Source organism: Hordeum vulgare, chromosome 2H (genome assembly GCF_904849725.1).
Source record: "Hordeum vulgare subsp. vulgare chromosome 2H, MorexV3_pseudomolecules_assembly, whole genome shotgun sequence".
NCBI classification, from domain to species: Eukaryota; Viridiplantae; Streptophyta; class Magnoliopsida; order Poales; family Poaceae; genus Hordeum; species Hordeum vulgare.
In genome coordinates, this window is record NC_058519.1 from 552,347,988 (window position 1) to 552,365,809 (window position 17,822).

Below are 17,822 nucleotides of genomic sequence, written 5' to 3' on the forward strand. Positions count from 1 at the left end.
TCAATTCTTCTTGCAAGAATGCTTGCCAAGTTCATTGGAGTTACTAGTTGTCATTCTCTTCTTCCGTATGAGTTAGTTCCTATTCTATTGTTCCGAAGGCATTGTGTTGTTGCTCTTTTGGGTCTATTATGTTGTTCTATCAAGATCTTGGTGTTCCCTTGCTCTATTTACTTGTTTGTTGTGAATATTGTCTATTTCTTCCATCTTATCGAATTTTTTGTCCCATTTTCCTATCGAAGTGGTGCCGAAATTTTCCGTGAATTCTTGCTTGTTTCTCATATTTGTCCTCATCTCTTTGCAACCTTCAAGGATTGTTGGTTTCACTCGTTTGTCAAAGAAGCGACTAAGTTTTACCTCTTGTTCTTTCTCATCCTCTCCCCCTTTCATTCTTGGATCTCGGGGCGAGATCCTCTTGTAGTGTAGGAGAGTTGTGACAGCCCAATGCCGACGTTCCAGAAGATTCCCCTTTCTTTCCGTTTTCGTCGTGTGGGTATTTTCATTTGTCGCATCATCGTCACATCATTCGCATCATCAGCATTGCATCGGCATCCTGTTGCCGCCAGTTTTCAAAACTTGCATCCGTTGTTAGTTGCCGGTTCTCGTCGTTGTCCGTTCTAAGCCCGACCGCACTCGCACGAGGTGTGTGTAAAACCTTCTTTGATCGGGTTGAGATTTGACGTGCGGTCTTATTTTAATAAATCTAGGCCGCCTGTCGAATTTTGTCGCGATCGGAGACCGTCTAGTAACCGAACGGTCGACCGTAGCGGCACCGTATTCGGTCTACCGTCGGATGTTTTTTTGGTGTTTTAAAATCACGTTGCCACGCCGCACCGTTTCCCTCTCTTCCCTGGCTAGCCTACTCTACACGTTCACTTAGCAGACCCCGCGTTCGAGTTCGTACGATTCCGATCGCGTGGGCGAAAACGGGGCCGAATTCGGATAACCCTACCCCCGTTTGTCTATATATATAGAGCCCGTGCCTATTTTTAGACAACAGCCCCCTGCCTCATTTTTCGTGCACCCCTCAAACCCTAGCCTCCATCTCCCCCAGCAGCCTCTCTCTCCCACCTCCAACCGCCGGGCCCGCGGAGCCCGCGTTGGGCCCGCCCGAGCCCATCTGGGCCCGAGGCTCCCGCAGCTCCTCCCGAGCACCTCCATGGCAGGCCATCGGTCTGCCTCCCCGTGCTCCCGCGTGCCCTCGCTGGAGCCACCACCGGTCGTAGCCCCGCCGCCCTCGGACCTGCGCCGCCCCGCCTGCTCGCCGCTTCTCGCCGGCCGGAGCACCGCCCCTCGGTCCCGCGCGTTGCAGCCGCCCCGTGCCTTGCCTGCCCGAGTCGCCGGAGGACAGCCCCGCCGGATCCAAGGCCGAGTAGCGCCCACGCCGCCCCTGTCGGAGGTCTGCGCCGCCCCTGCCGGAGGAGCCGACCCGACCCTGCCTCAGCAAGGCTGCCGAACCCGCCACAGATCCCCTCCTCGTCGCCGAGCCCTGCTGCATCCGCCGCCATGACTTCCGCTCGAGAGGTTGAGCAGAGCGCAACCGCTCGCGCTGGCCATGGTGGGCCTCACCCCCACGCGGCCCAGGAGTCGGCCCAGGCGAGCCACACCGGCTAGCTGCTTCGCCCAGGCCCAGGAGCACCCCGACCCAGCGGCCCACCTCCAGATCTGGCCCGATGGCAAGGTGAGCAGCACCTCTCCCATGCTATACAGCGCCCCGTGCACCATGTTGCAATATTGCGCCCACCAGTTTGGCCCGTTTAGTTTATTTAGTATTTTTGGAATTAATTTAATTCCTGGAATTTGTCGGATATTAAAACGAGCGTAGATATTTAACCGAGTGTCGGATCGTGATGAATTACATATGGTTTTGTGGTAGTTTTGCGCGTAGAATACGAATTTAAAACATGCATAATTGTTTGACGTAGATTTACGTGCCAAATGCCTAGTTTAGCGTGCTGTCCTAATAGGGGGAACGTCCCGTATTTATTTTTCTTGCGGTCCGGATTGCTCGAGTGCCTTAGGTAAAATGCCTATGTTTTAGAGACCATTATTCCATGTATTTTAGAGCGGTCATTGGTATTTTTACGTGTAGGGATTGCGGTAGTTTATTTTCCCGTGTATACGTTATTTTCTCGCATTTTCGTGTGGTATTATTTTGTTGTGCAACCCCACATATTTTATATGTTTCCGGGGTAGAAAAATCCATGGGATTTTACTGTGCAATTAGTTTTAGCTTTTGAGCAAGTTAGTTCGCGCGGTATTTTGCCGTGATGCCCTTTTGTTTATTTCGTAGGATTTATTCCGTGCTCCGTTTGATTAAGTTGTCAACTAGGGAGTTGTTCTTGGATGTTTTGTCTAGCCCCTGGTATTTTTGGTTGCAATAGAAATGCATTTTTAGGTGTGGTTTTCTTTCCCTCAAGTTGCTAGAAATAGTGCTGATTTGGAGGAGATGAAATATTTCTAAGTCTGGATTCTGTTATATTTTGTTGTTGTCTTGTCTTGCTTGTAACTTGTGATATGTAGATCTTTTGAGGTTGGTGCAATGGAATTAGTTGTACCCCTTGTGTTTCTCTAGCATGCTGTAAATTTTCATGCCATTTGGAGTCCTGTAGCTATAGGTTTTTCTGCTGTCAATATTGCTTCAGATCGAAAACTGCACTTTCATGGGGTGTAATTTTCACCAAGTCTGAAATGGTGTGTGAGATATCATTTTGTGTCTTCTTTCCCTAGTGATCCATGATGCCATGCTAGTTGTTGTTAGTTGTTTGTAGTAGTGCTTCTTGCCCTCTTTTGTGTCATGCCTTGCTTGAGTTTATCGGGGTTGTGTAGCCCGTAGTTGTGGGGCGTAGAAGATGCTATTGGGCTGATTTTGGCAGATTGTGGTGATATCTTGTTTTGCTCGTAGTTTTTGAACCGTAGCTCCGATTTGATCGTGTCCTACATGAAACTTGCTTAGAATCTCGTGTAGTTTCATTTTCTCTTGCTGGTTGCATGTTTTGAAATGCTCGTGACCGCCGTTGCACACATATTGCATTCATGCCATCATATCTTGCGGTGTCCGTATCTTTTGATCCGTAGCTCCGTTGGAGATGATCTCTATGTGTAGGTTGCTTGACATGACGCGTAGAATCATGTGAACCTATTTGTTTTGCTGTTTAACAACTAAATAAATGTGTTAGTACAGATCTGGTCAGAATTGTAAATTAACATGTGAGGTCGTCTCGGAGGTGTTATATGTCATTTCCGACCTCATTTAAAATGCCTAGATAGATAGTTTAATTGCGCTTCACCTCTTGCCATGTTTAACCACATTTAATATGGTCGTGTACCTAATCGGGATAGAACTAAATAAATAAACGTGGAATTTCGTCAATATGCAACTCGTTGCATATTGAACTTCACTTAAGGTGTAGTGTTTGTTTGTGTGAATTGCCATGCCGTGACTTGCATATATTCAGCTGCTCATGCATCATATGTGTTGTGCATCGTGTGGTGAATTCCGTGTGTTGATTTGTGTTTCCGGTTTGCTTCGTCTCGATAGAGTTCCGCAGCGTGTCGGATGGGAGGACCCGTTCGTCTACATCGGTTCGTCTGCTTCACGGAGGCATTCTTCTTCCAAGTGGGATCTCAGGCAAGATGACCATTTCCCCAGATACCATTACTATCATTGCCATGCTAGTTTTACCGTTGCTGTCGTTTATGTCTCGTTGCCTACCACATGTTAAATATCAGCCTCTCAACAATGCCATGAAACCTTCAACCTGTTCGACCTAGCAAACCACTGATTGGCTATGTCACTGCTTGCTTAACCCTGTGTAGCGTTGCTAGTTGCAGGTGCAGTTGCTTCCATGTGTTAACATGGGTTCCTTGTTCTATCACCATATTAATGCTATTTAATTTAATGCACCTATATACTTGGTAAAAGGTGGAAGGCTCGGCCTTTCTAGCCTGGTGTTTTGTTCCACCTTTGCCCCCTTAGTTTCGGCTACCGGTGTTATGTTCCATAATTGAGCGCTCCTAACACGATCGGGTTGTTATGGGGACCCCCTTGATAATTCGTTTTAGATTAAAGCTGGTCTGGCAAGGCCCAACATTGGTACTACATTTGCCCAACATAATAACTTGATAATATTGAAATGCATAGGGAGTTAGCGCTACCCGAGGAGTAATTCGACATAATACAGGGGGGGCAGTGTTGTTGGTGCTGGTCTAAAACTAGAGTCGTTTGCGGGGCCAACCCGGGGCAACTCGGGAGATTTCTATCAGGCCACCGTACGCTGTGCTTATCCGTCGTGTCCTGAGAACGAGATACGCGGCTCCTATCGGGATCGTCGACACGCCGGGCGGCCTTGCTGGATTAGTTTTACCTTTGACGAGATATCTTGTGCATCGGGATTCCGGTGATGCTTTGGGTAATCTCAGAGTTGAGGTTTTCCACTAGGGAATCCGACGAGATCGCGAGCTTCATGATTGAGGATTTCTATGCGACTTGTGGTAATTTGTCATGGACTAGTTGGAGCACCCCTGCAGGGTTAAATCTTTCGGAAAGCCGTGCCCGCGGTTATGTGGCAACGTGGAAACTTTGTTTAACACTGGTTCTAGATAACTTGAAGTTAACTAAATTAAAATATGCCAACTGTTTGTGTAACCGTGGCTGTCTCTTTCGTGAGTTCTTTCTCCGATCGAGGACACGGTGGGGTTATGTCTGACGTAGGTAGGTGTTCAGGATCATTCATTTGATCATGAGTAGTTCACGTCCGTTATGTGTAGATCTTCCCCCTCTTATTTCTTGTACTCGTAAGTTTAGCCACCAAATATATGCTTAGCCGCTGCTGCAACCTCACCACTTAACCATACCTCACCCATTAAGCTTTGCTAGTCTTGATACCTTCGGAAATGAGATTGCTGAGTCCCCTGTGGCTCACAGATTACTACAACACCAGTTGCAGGTATAGGTAAAGGTTACTTGACGTGAGCGCGTTGATTGTTCATTTGGAGTTGCTTCTTCTTCTTCTTCTTCATCGATCTAGGATGGGTTCCAGGCCGGCAGCCTGGGATAGCAAGGATGGATGTCGTTCTTATTTTTCTCGTTTGTTTTCGTCCGTAGTCGGACCCTGCTCTTACTCTTGATGATTATGTAATGTACTGATGTGACTCTGATGTAGCTTGTGGTGAGTGTAAGCCAATTCTATATATATATATATATATATATATCTTCTTTTCAGTACATGTACTTGTAATGATATCCATTCTTGCGACACGACGAGATGCGCTTCTATCCCTGACGAGGCATTCGTGCCAAATTGAGGATAGGGTCGCATCTTGGGCGTGACGGGTGATTAGACTACATGACAAGATAAAAACTTAGCCTTTTCCCAATTTTAGTTGTGGGAAACTTTTAGCAATTATGACTAGTCAAGTTCACCCTACACATGCACATCTAAGAGTATAGCAGCGGAAAGTAAGACATGCAAATATAAAGTAGAGGGTAAGGTAGGGTAATCAAACGCAAAGGTTGACACGGTGATTTTTGGCATGGTTCCGATAGGTGGCACTATCGTACGTCCATGTTAGTGGAGACTTCAACCCACGTAGGGTAACGGCTGCGAGAGTCCACGAAGGGCTCCACCCACAAGGGGTCCATGAAGAAGCGGCCTTATCTATTCCACCATGGCTTCCGTCCACATAGGACTAGCCTCACTCACGACAGATCTTCATGAAGTAGGCGATCTCCTTGCCCTTACAAAGATCTTGGTTCAACTCCACAACACGAAGTAGGAGGCTCCCAAGCGACACCTAACCAATCTAGGAAGCACCACCCTCCAAAAGGTAATAGATGCGGTAGAATGATGAACTCCTTGCTCTTGTGCTTCTAATGATAGTCTCCTCAACACTCAATCACTCTCTCTCAGATTTGGTAGGGGTAGGAGAGATTGATCTTCTGGAAAGCAACTTGGGGAGGCTAGAAATCAAGGTTCAAATGGTTGGAATGGAATCTCTTGATCTCAACACATGAGTAGGTGGCTCTCTCTTAAAAAAATGGATCTGGCAAGTGTAAGTGTGTTCTGAGTGTTTCCTCTACAAATGAGAGGTAGGTGGAGGGGTATATGTAGGCATCCCCCAAAATCCAACTGTTACAACATTATTGCCCAACTCGGTGACACCAAAATGAATCTCGGTGGTACCGAGTTGCACTAAATGTGGCAACTTTTGATACAGGAATTTTGGTGGTACCGATACGATGACCTAGACTAGTTTCCAAACATCTGTGAGACCGATTTCAAAGTCGGAAATTCTGATTCTTTAAATCTTCTCAACAGAAAGTTGGTCACTAAATCTCGATGGCACCAATGTGAAAGTTGGTGATAGCGAGATGGTAGGGTTTGGTATACGATCTGTCAAGTGTAAAATCGGTAGGGCCGAATGGAAATAGTTGGTGGCACCGATTTTGCAGGTTTAGCTTTGGACAAAGCTATTTTGTGGGAGAATAGTTGAGTATTTTTGTTGGCTACCTCCAAGCACTTGAGCAACCAATTCATCATAATACCTCACCCCCTTTTAATAGTATTGGCTTTCCTATGGACTCAAAGTGATTTCTCACAAATGTAAAATGTAGAGCCTTCTTTCTTGAAGGTTGAGCCAATACTATTCCTTTCCTTGCATCAAGGGGCATCTCCTCACAATCTTATATGCAAGGCATCTTTGAACTTTTCTGAAATATACTTGGATAAGATCATCAGTACAATGATGCATATGTTGTGAGTAATTACCAAAACCACCTTAGGGAGCAATTGTGCTTTCATGGATGCAACTACAGTTCTCGAGGCGTCGTGCGAGGTGGAGGCGACGCGCGCCCTGTTGAGCATCGCGTGCCAAGCCTGGCTCATGGACAATTGAGGCTCACATCTCCTCGTTCGTCCAATAAGCCGCCATGTGCGTGCCACGGGCCCAGGAGGATGGCGCAAGTGGGTGGCGCTCGTAAGAAGAGCAATGATGGCAGGCGTTGTGCGCAGGCTTTACGTCAACTCACTCGGGGCGGTTCCCGAAGCGTTGGAGGGAGGAGAAGAGCCCCGCACCTCACCTGGCGCCACTCGTCGAGCCTTGGCCCGTAGGCGGTTAAGGCGGGCGCCACTCCCCCCCCCCCCCCGGGGGGGGGGGGGGGCGGAGTCATGCACGACACGATCTCGGGGGCTACTGTCAGGCCCGTGGGACCGGGGGTACCCAGGCCCATCGGCATGCGGCCCCACGCACGATGCACTACGCAAGCCATGCTCGGCCCACCGGCAAAACAAACATGGAGGACCCTTGCGAGGGCCATTGCCTCACGAGGCGAGCATCTGAGGATCATCACCAAGGACCACGAGAGGGCGCTCGCTGCAAGGACGCGTCCTGAGGCCACCCCTGAGACTCCCGCGGGGCGGGCTCGTCCAGGGCGACCTCGCAAGGGTCTCATAACCCTGTTCCTTCACGTGTATGATGCAGGTTGTGCAGGCGGCACGGGAGCGGTGCCAGCGGACATGGACAGGAGAGATTTCCACTTCCGTGTCGAGGAAGCAGGGCCAGCTGGCGGGTCCCCAAAGCAACCCCCAAAGGTTTCTCGATCGGTGCAAGAGGTATAAGGTTGGGGGCTCGACAGGATGTAGGTCGCCCCCGAACCCACCAGCGCGTCATGGCGTAGGGCTTTTGCATGTGAAGACCACCTTTGTCAGGGCAGGCCACAGTCGTGTCCCCTTTCAAAATGGCTGTTGTGGCAACCCTTCCCGCCAACTGTGTTTTAGGAGAAAGAGGACAAAGGCCAGTATAAAAGAGAGGCCCGGCCTCTATAGCAGGGATCCGAATCCCCATAGTCTCCACTGAGGCAAGAACCTGCCTTTGTATTCGTGTTCCACCTCAAGCAATCTAGACAAGGACGAGTAGAGTTTTACACCGCAAGGTGGCCTGAACCTGGGTAAACTGTCGGCGTGTTCTTGTTTGCTTTCCTTACCTAGAGCCATTAGAGAGTCGCGGTGAAGGCTAGAGGTAGAGTAGGGTAGGAGAGCGAGCGCACTGCTGAGTTCAAACCATTCTGGGTCTACGGAGCCCCGATTCCGACAGCGACGAAGTGGGTAATGGGTGGGGAATAAAGTTCCCTGCACCTAGGTCCACGGTCGGAAAGGTCCTGGGTCGGAGATCGCTCGTTTGAATAGTCATCGATTCGGGCTTGAGTCTTTGTCTCATTCGACCATGAGAGATTTGTAGGACCGGCACTCGGAGCCCTGATGGAACTGTATACCGAGGCTTCTGCGTAGGATGTTTGTTCGGGCAGGATGACCCTCATGCCCTCGAATTCCATGGCCGGATCTGTTGGGAAACGTCGCATGGGAAACAAAATTTTCCTACGCGCACGAAGACCTATCATGGTGATGTCCATCTACGAGAGGGGATGAGTGATCTACGTACCCTTGTAGATCGTACAGCAGAAGCGATGTGAGATCGTGGTTGATGTAGTGGAACGTCCTCACGTCCCTCGATCCGCCCCGCGAACAATCCCGCGATCAGTCCCACGATCTAGTACCGAACGGACGGCACCTCCGCGTTCAGCACACGTACAGCTCGACGATGATCTCGGCCTTCTTGATCCAGCAAGAGAGACGGAGAGGTAGAAGAGTTCTCCGGCAGCGTGACGGCACTCCGGAGGTTGGTGATGATCTTGTCTCAGCAGGGCTCCGCCCGAGCTCCGCAGAAACACAATCTAGAGGAAAAACTATGGAGGTATGTGGTCGGGCAGCCGTGAGAAAGTCGTCTCAAATCTGCCCTAAAAGCCCCATATATATAGGAGGAGGGAGGGGGACCTTGCCTTGGAGTCCAAGGGACTCCAAGGGGGTCGGCCGAGCCAGGGGGGAGGACTCTCCCCCCCCAAACCGAGTCCTACTTGGTTTGGTGGGAGGGAGTCCTTCCCCCTTCCCACTTCCTCTTTTTTTTTTCTTTCTTCCTTTGATTTTTATTCCTTGGCGCATAGGATTTAGTGGGCTGTCCCACCAGCCCACTAAGGGCTGGTGTGACCCCCACAAATACCTATGGGCTTCCCCGGAGTGGGTTGCCCCCCTCCGGTGAACCCCCGGAACCCATTCGTCATTCCCGGTACATTCCCGGTAACTCCGAAAACCTTCCGGTAATCAAATGAGGTCATCCTATATATCAATCTTTGTTTCCGGACCATTCCGGAAACCCTCGTGACGTCCGTGATCTCATCCGGGACTCCGAACAACATTCGGTAACCAACCATATAACTCAAATACGCATAAAACAACGTCGAACCTTAAGTGTGCAGACCCTGCGGGTTCGAGAACTATGTAGACATGACCCGAGAGACTCCTCGGTCAATATCCAATAGCGGGACCTGGATGCCCATATTGGATCCTACATATTCTACGAAGATCTTTATCGTTTGAACCTCAGTGTCAAGGATTCGTATAATCCCGTATGTCATTCCCTTTGTCCTTCGGTATGTTACTTGCCCGAGATTCGATCGTCAGCATCCGCATGCCTATTTCAATCTCGTTTACCGGCAAGTCTCTTTACTCATTCTGTAATACAAGATCCCGCAACTTACACTAAGTTACATTGCTTGCAAGGCTTGTGTGTGATGTTGTATTACCGAGTGGGCCCCGAGATACCTCTCCGTCACACGGAGTGACAAATCCCAGTCTTGATCCATACTAACTCAACTAACACCTTCGGAGATACCTGTAGAGCATCTTTATAGTCACCCAGTTACGTTGCGACGTTTGATACACACAAAGCATTCCTCCGGTGTCAGTGAGTTATATGATCTCATGGTCATAGGAATAAATACTTGACACGCAGAAAACAGTAGCAACAAAATGACACGATCAACATGCTACGTCTATTAGTTTGGGTCTAGTCCATCACGTGATTCTCCCAATGACGTGATCCAGTTATCAAGCAACAACACCTTGTTCATAATCAGAAGACACTGATTATCATCGATCAACTGGCTAGCCAACTAGAGGCATGCTAGGGACGGTGTTTTGTCTATGTATCCACACATGTAAATGAGTCTTCATTCAATACAATTATAGCATGGATAATAAACTATTATCTTGATACAGGAATTATAATAATAACTATACATTTATTATTGCCTCTAGGGCATAATTCCAACAGTCTCCCACTTGCACTAGAGTCAATAATCTAGCCCTCACATCACCATGTGAATTACATTGTAATAAATCTAACACCCATACAGTTCTGGTGTCGATCATGTTTTGGCCGTGGAAGAGGTTTAGTCAGCGGGTCTACTACATTCAGATCCGTGTGCACTTTGCATATATTTACGTCCTCCTCCTGGACGTAGTCGCGGATGAGGTTGAAGCGTCGTTTGATGTGTCTGGTTTTCTTGTGAAACCTTGGTTCCTTTGCTAAGGCAATGGCACCAGTGTTGTCACAGAACAAGGTTATTGGATCCAGTGCACTTGGCACCACTCCAAGATCCGTCATGAACTGCTTCATCCAGACACCCTCCTTAGCCGCCTCCGAGGCAGCCATGTACTCCGCTTCACATGTAGAATCTGCTACGACGCTTTGCTTGGAACTGCACCAGCTTACAGCACCCCCATTAAGAATAAATACGTATCCGGTTTGCGACTTAGAGTCGTCCGGATCTGTGTCAAAGCTTGCATCGACGTAACCTTTTACGGCGAGCTCTTCGTCACCTCCATACACGAGAAACATCTCCTTAGTCCTTTTCAGGTACTTCAGGATATTCTTGACCGCCGTCCAGTGATCCACTCCTGGATTACTCTGGAACCTACCTGCCATACTTATGGCTAGGCTGACATCCGGTCTAGTGCACAGCATTGCATACATGATAGAGCCTATGGCTGAAGCATAGGGGACGGAGCGCATATGCTCTCTATCTTCATCAGTTCTGGGCACTGAGTCTTACTCAATCTCGTACCTTGTAACACTGGCAAGAACCCTTTCTTGGACTGTTCCATTTTGAACCTCTTCAAAACTTTATCAAGGTATGTGCTTTGTGAAAGTCCTATTAGGCGTTTTGATCTATCCCTATAGATCTTAATGCCTAGTATGTAAGCAGCTTCTCCTAGGTCCTTCATAGAGAAACTCTTATTCAAGTAACCTTTTATGCTCTCCAAAAGCTCTACGTTGTTCCCAATCAGTAATATGTCATCCACATATAATATTAGAAACGCCACAGAGCTCCCACTCACTTTCTTGTAAATACAAGATTCTCCAACCACTTGTATAAACCCGAATGCTTTGATCACCTCATCAAAGCGTTTGTTCCAACTCCGAGATGCTTGCACCAGTCCATAAATGGATCGCTGGAGTTTGCACACTTTGTCAGCATTTTTAGGATCGACAAAACCTTCGGGTTGCATCATATACAACTCTTCCTTAAGGAAACCGTTAAGGAACGCCGTTTTGACATCCATCTGCCAAATTTCATAATCGAAAAATGCAGCTATTGCTAACATGATTCTGACGGACTTAAGCATCGCTACGGGAGAGAAAGTCTCATCGTAGTCAATTCCCGGAACTTGTGAAAAACCCTTTGCCACAAGTCGAGCTTTATAAACGGTCACATTACCGTCAGCGTCCGTCTTCTTCTTAAAGATCCATTTGTTTTGAATAGCCTTGCGGCCCTCAGGTAGTATCTCCAAAGTCCATACTTTGTTCTCATACATGGATCCTATCTCGGATTTCATGGCTTCTAGCCATTTGTTGGAATCTGGGCCCACCATTGCTTCTTCATAATTTGCAGGTTCATTGTTGTCTAACAACATGATTGATAAGACGGGATTACCGTACCACTCTGGAGCAGCGCGTGATCTCGTCGACCTGCGTGGTTCAACAGAAACTTGAACTGGAGTTTCATGATCATCATCATTAACATCCTCCTCAACTGGCGTCGCAATCACAGGGGTTTCCCCTTGCCCTGCGCCACCATCCAGAGGGATGAGGGGTTCGACAACCTCGTCAAGTTCTATCTTCCTCCCACTCAATTCTCTCGAGAGAAACTCCTTCTCGAGAAAAGTTCCGTTCTTAGCAACAAACACTTTGCCCTCGGATTTGAGATAGAAGGTGTACCCAACTGTCTCTTTTGGGTAGCCTATGAAGACGCACTTTTCCGCTTTGGGTTCCAGCTTTTCAGGCTGAAGCTTTTTGACATAAGCATCACATCCCCAAACTTTAAGAAACGACAACTTTGGCCTTTTGCCACACCACAGTTCGTATGGTGTCGTCTCAACGGATTTCGATGGTGCCCTATTTAAAGTGAATGCAGCTGTTTCTAATGCATAACCCCAAAACGATAACGGCAAATCAGTAAGAGATATCATAGATCGCACCATTTCTAATAAAGTACGATTACGACGTTCGGACACACCATTACGCTGTGGTGTTCCAGGCGGTGTTAACTGCGAAACAATTCCACATTGTCTTAAGTGAGTACCAAACTCGAAACTCAGATACTCACCCCCACGATCAGACCGTAGGAACTTGATCTTCTTGTTACGATGATTTTCCACTTCACTCTGAAATTGCTTGAACTTTTCAAATGTTTCAGACTTGTGCTTCATCAAGTAGACATAACCATATCTACTTAGATCGTCAGTGAAGGTGAGAAAATAACGATATCCGCCGCGTGCCTCCACGCTCATTGGACCACACACATCGGTATGTATGATTTCCAACAAGTCACTTGCACGCTCCATTGTTCCGGAGAACGGAGTCTTAGTCATCTTGCCCATGAGGCATGGTTCGCACGTGTCAAGTGAATCAAAGTCAAGTGACTCCAAAAGCCCATCAGCATGGAGTTTCTTCATGCGCTTTACACCAATATGACCCAAGCGGCAGTGCCACAAAAATATGGTGCTATCATTGTTTACTCTAACTCTTTTGGTCTCAATGTTATGTATATGCGTATCTGTATCAAGATTCAATATGAACAATCCTCTCACATTCGGTGCATGACCATAAAAGATGTTACTCATAGAAATAGAACAACCATTATTCTCAGACTTAAAAGAGTAACCGTCTCGCAATAAACAAGATCCAGATATAATGTTCATGCTCAACGCAGGCACTAAATAACAATGATTCAAGTTCATCACTAATCCCGATGGTAGTTGAAGTGACACGGTGCCGACGGCGATTGCATCAACCTTTGAACCGTTTCCTACGCGCATCGTCACTTCGTCTTTCGCCAGCCTCCGTCTATTCCGTAGTTCCTGTTTCGAGTTGCAAATGTGAGCAACAGAACCGGTATCGAATACCCAGGCACTACTACGAGAGCCGGTTAAGTACACATCAATAACATGTATATCAAATATACCTGATTTTTCTTTGCCCGCCTTCTTATCTGCCAGATACTTGGGGCAATTGCGCTTCCAGTGACCCATACCCTTGCAATAGAAGCACTCTGTTTCAGGCTTAGGTCCAGCCTTGGGTTTCGTTGGCGGATTGGCAACAGGCTTGCCGCTCTTCTTCGAATTTCCCTTCTTGCCTTTGCCGTTTCTCTTGAAACTAGTGGTCTTGCTCACCATCAACACTTGATGCTCTTTACGGAGTTCAGACTCAGCGACTTTCAGCATCGCAAACAACTCGCCGGGAGACTTGTTCATCCCTTGCATGTTGTAGTTCAACACAAAGCCTTTATAGCTTGGCGGCAGTGATTGGAGGATTCTGTCAGTGATAGCTTCTTGCGGGAGTTCAATCCCTAGTTCAGCTAGACGGTTTGAGTACCCAGACATCTTGAGCACATGTTCACTGACAGACGAGCTTTCCTCCATCTTGCAAGCATAGAATTTATCGGAGGTCTCATACCTCTCGATCCGGGCGTTCTTCTGAAAGATAAACTTCAACTCCTGGAACATCTCAAATGCTCCATGACGCTCAAAGCGACGTTGAAGTCCCGGCTCTAAGCCATACAAGACTGCACATTGAACTATTGAGTAGTCCTCCTTACGCGCCAACCAAGCGTTCTTAACATCCTGATCAGCCGTAGCGGGTGGTTCATCTCCTAGCGCAGCATTAAGGACATAATCCTTCTTTCCAGCTTGTAAGATTAGCCTAAGATTACGAGCCCAGTCTACAAAGTTGCTTCCATCATCTTTCAACTTAGCTTTCTCTAGGAACGTATTAAAATTGAGGATGACACTTGCGTGAGCCATGATCTACAACACAAATATATTCAAAGTGGACTTAGACTATGTTCAAGATCATTAGAGTTCAACTTAATCAAATTCTATGCTAAACTCCCACTCAAAAAGTACATCTCTCTAGTCATTTGAGTGGTTCATGATCCACTTACACTATCCCAAGTCCGATCATCACGTGAGTCGAGAGTAGTTTCAGTGGTAAGCATCCCTATGCTAATCATATCAACTATATGATTCATGATCGACCTTTCGGTCTCATGTGTTCCGAGGCCATGTCTGCACATGCTAGGCTCGTCAAGCTTAACCCGAGTGTTCCGCGTGCGCAACTGTTTTGCACCCGTTGTATGTGAACGTTGAGTCTATCACACCCGATCATCACGTGGTGTCTCGAAACGACGAACTGTAGCAACGGTGCACAGTCGGGGAGAACACAATTTCGTCTTGAAATTTTAGTGAGAGATCACCTCATAATGCTACCGTCGTTCTAAGCAAAATAAGGTGCATAAAAGGATTAACATCACATGCAATTCATAAGTGACATGATATGGCCATCAACACGTGCTTCTTGATCTCCATCACCAAAGCACCGGCACGATCTTTTTGTCACCGGCGCCACACCATGATCTCCATCATCATGATCTCCATCAACGTGTCGTCATCGGGGTTGTCGTGCTACTTATGCTATCACTACTAAAGCTACATTCTAGCTAAATAGTAAACGCATCTGCAAGCACATATGTTAGTATAAAGACAACCCTATGGCTCCTGCCGGTTGCCGTACCATCGACGTGCAAGTCGATATTTCTATTACAACATGATCATCTCATACATCCAATATATCACATCACATCATTGGCCATATCACATCACAATCATACCCTGCAAAAACAAGTTAGACGTCCTCTAATTTTGTTGTTGCATGTTTTACGTGGTGACCAAGGGTATCTAGTAGGATCGCATCTTACTTACGCAAACACCACAACGAAGATATATGAGTTGCTATTTAACCTCATCCAAGGACCTCCTCGGTCAAATCCGATTCAACTAAAGTTGGAGAAACCGTCACTTGCCAGTCATCTTTGAGCAAAGGGGGTTACTCGTAACGATGAAACCAGTCTCTCGTAAGCGTACGAGTAATGTCGGTCCAAGCCGCTTCAATCCAACAATACCGCGGAATCAAGAAAAGACTAAGGAGGGCAGCAAAACGCACATCACCGCCCACAAAACCTTTTGTGTTCTACTCGAGAAGACATCTACGCATGAACCTAGCTCATGATGCCACTGTTGGGAAACGTCGCATGGGAAACAAAATTTTCCTACGCGCACGAAGACCTATCATGGTGATGTCCATCTACGAGAGGGGATGAGTGATCTACGTACCCTTGTAGATCGTACAGCAGAAGCGATGTGAGATCGCGGTTGATGTAGTGGAACGTCCTCACGTCCCTCGATCCGCCCCGCGAACAATCCCGCGATCAGTCCCACGATCTAGTACCGAACGGACGGCACCTCCGCGTTCAGCACACGTACAGCTCGACGATGATCTCGGCCTTCTTGATCCAGCAAGAGAGACGGAGAGGTAGAAGAGTTCTCCGGCAGTGTGACGGCGCTCCGGAGGTTGGTGATGATCTTGTCTCAGCAGGGCTCCGCCCGAGCTCCGCAGAAACACGATCTAGAGGAAAAACTATGGAGGTATGTGGTCGGGCAGCCGTGAGAAAGTCGTCTCAAATCTGCCCTAAAAGCCCCATATATATAGGAGGAGGGAGGGGGACCTTGCCTTGGAGTCCAAGGGACTCCAAGGGGGTCGGCCGAGCCAGGGGGGAGGACTCTCCCCCCCCAAACCGAGTCCTACTTGGTTTGGTGGGAGGGAGTCCTTCCCCCTTCCCACTTCCTCTTTTTTTTTTCTTTCTTCCTTTGATTTTTATTCCTTGGCGCATAGGATTTAGTGGGCTGTCCCACCAGCCCACTAAGGGCTGGTGTGACCCCCACAAATACCTATGGGCTTCCCCGGAGTGGGTTGCCCCCCTCCGGTGAACCCCCGGAACCCATTCGTCATTCCCGGTACATTCCCGGTAACTCCGAAAACCTTCCGGTAATCAAATGAGGTCATCCTATATATCAATCTTCGTTTCCGGACCATTCCGGAAACCCTCGTGACGTCCGTGATCTCATCCGGGACTCCGAACAACATTCGGTAACCAACCATATAACTCAAATACGCATAAAACAACGTCGAACCTTAAGTGTGCAGACCCTGCGGGTTCGAGAACTATGTAGACATGACCCGAGAGACTCCTCGGTCAATATCCAATAGCGGGACCTGGATGCCCATATTGGATCCTACATATTCTACGAAGATCTTTATCGTTTGAACCTCAGTGTCAAGGATTCGTATAATCCCGTATGTCATTCCCTTTGTCCTTCGGTATGTTACTTGCCCGAGATTCGATCGTCAGCATCCGCTTGCCTATTTCAATCTCGTTTACCGGCAAGTCTCTTTACTCGTTCCGTAATACAAGATCCCGCAACTTACACTAAGTTACATTGCTTGCAAGGCTTGTGTGTGATGTTGTATTACCGAGTGGGCCCCGAGATACCTCTCCGTCACACGGAGTGACAAATCCCAGTCTTGATCCATACTAACTCAACTAACACCTTCGGAGATACCTGTAGAGCATCTTTATAGTCACCCAGTTACGTTGCGACGTTTGATACACACAAAGCATTCCTCCGGTGTCAGTGAGTTATATGATCTCATGGTCATAGGAATAAATACTTGACACGCAGAAAACAGTAGCAACAAAATGACACGATCAACATGCTACGTCTATTAGTTTGGGTCTAGTCCATCATGTGATTCTCCCAATGATGTGATCCAGTTATCAAGCAACAACACCTTGTTCATAATCAGAAGACACTGATTATCATCGATCAACTGGCTAGCCAACTAGAGGCATGCTAGGGACGGTGTTTTGTCTATGTATCCACACATGTAAATGAGTCTTCATTCAATACAATTATAGCATGGATAATAAACTATTATCTTGATACAGGAATTATAATAATAACTATACATTTATTATTGCCTCTAGGGCATAATTCCAACAGGATCTTGGCTCGAGGATGAATCAAGGTTAAAATCTCTTCCGGACATGAATTCTAGAATAGGGCCTGAAGTTAAAGCATCGGATTTTTTGAGGTTTTCAGGAATAGACGGGACCTCGAAAAGGATCAGGTGGCCCAGGGTGTTGGCAACGAATTCCAACTCGCCAAACTTAAACTCCTGACCCGGGGTGACCCCGTTGATCTCATGATGATCCGCCTTGAAGTGCGAGGTACTGCTGAAAGTAGAGGATTGGTCGGAGACGAAAGTATCTTCGGACTTAACGCTGTCGCTCATGACCAAGCGAGCTATCGAGCCTTTTTGCAATGTCAAAGGGGAGCTCTCAATGAAAGCACCAATGTTGGTGTCAAAACCGGTCGATCTCGAGTAGGGGGTCCGAACTGTGGATCTAAGGTCGATGGGTAACAAGAGGTGATAGAGACGGTGTTTTACCCAGGTTCAGGCCCTCTTGATGGAGGTAAAACCCTACGTCATGCTCTTGTTGTTATTGATGGAGTTGTACAAAGTACAGAGTA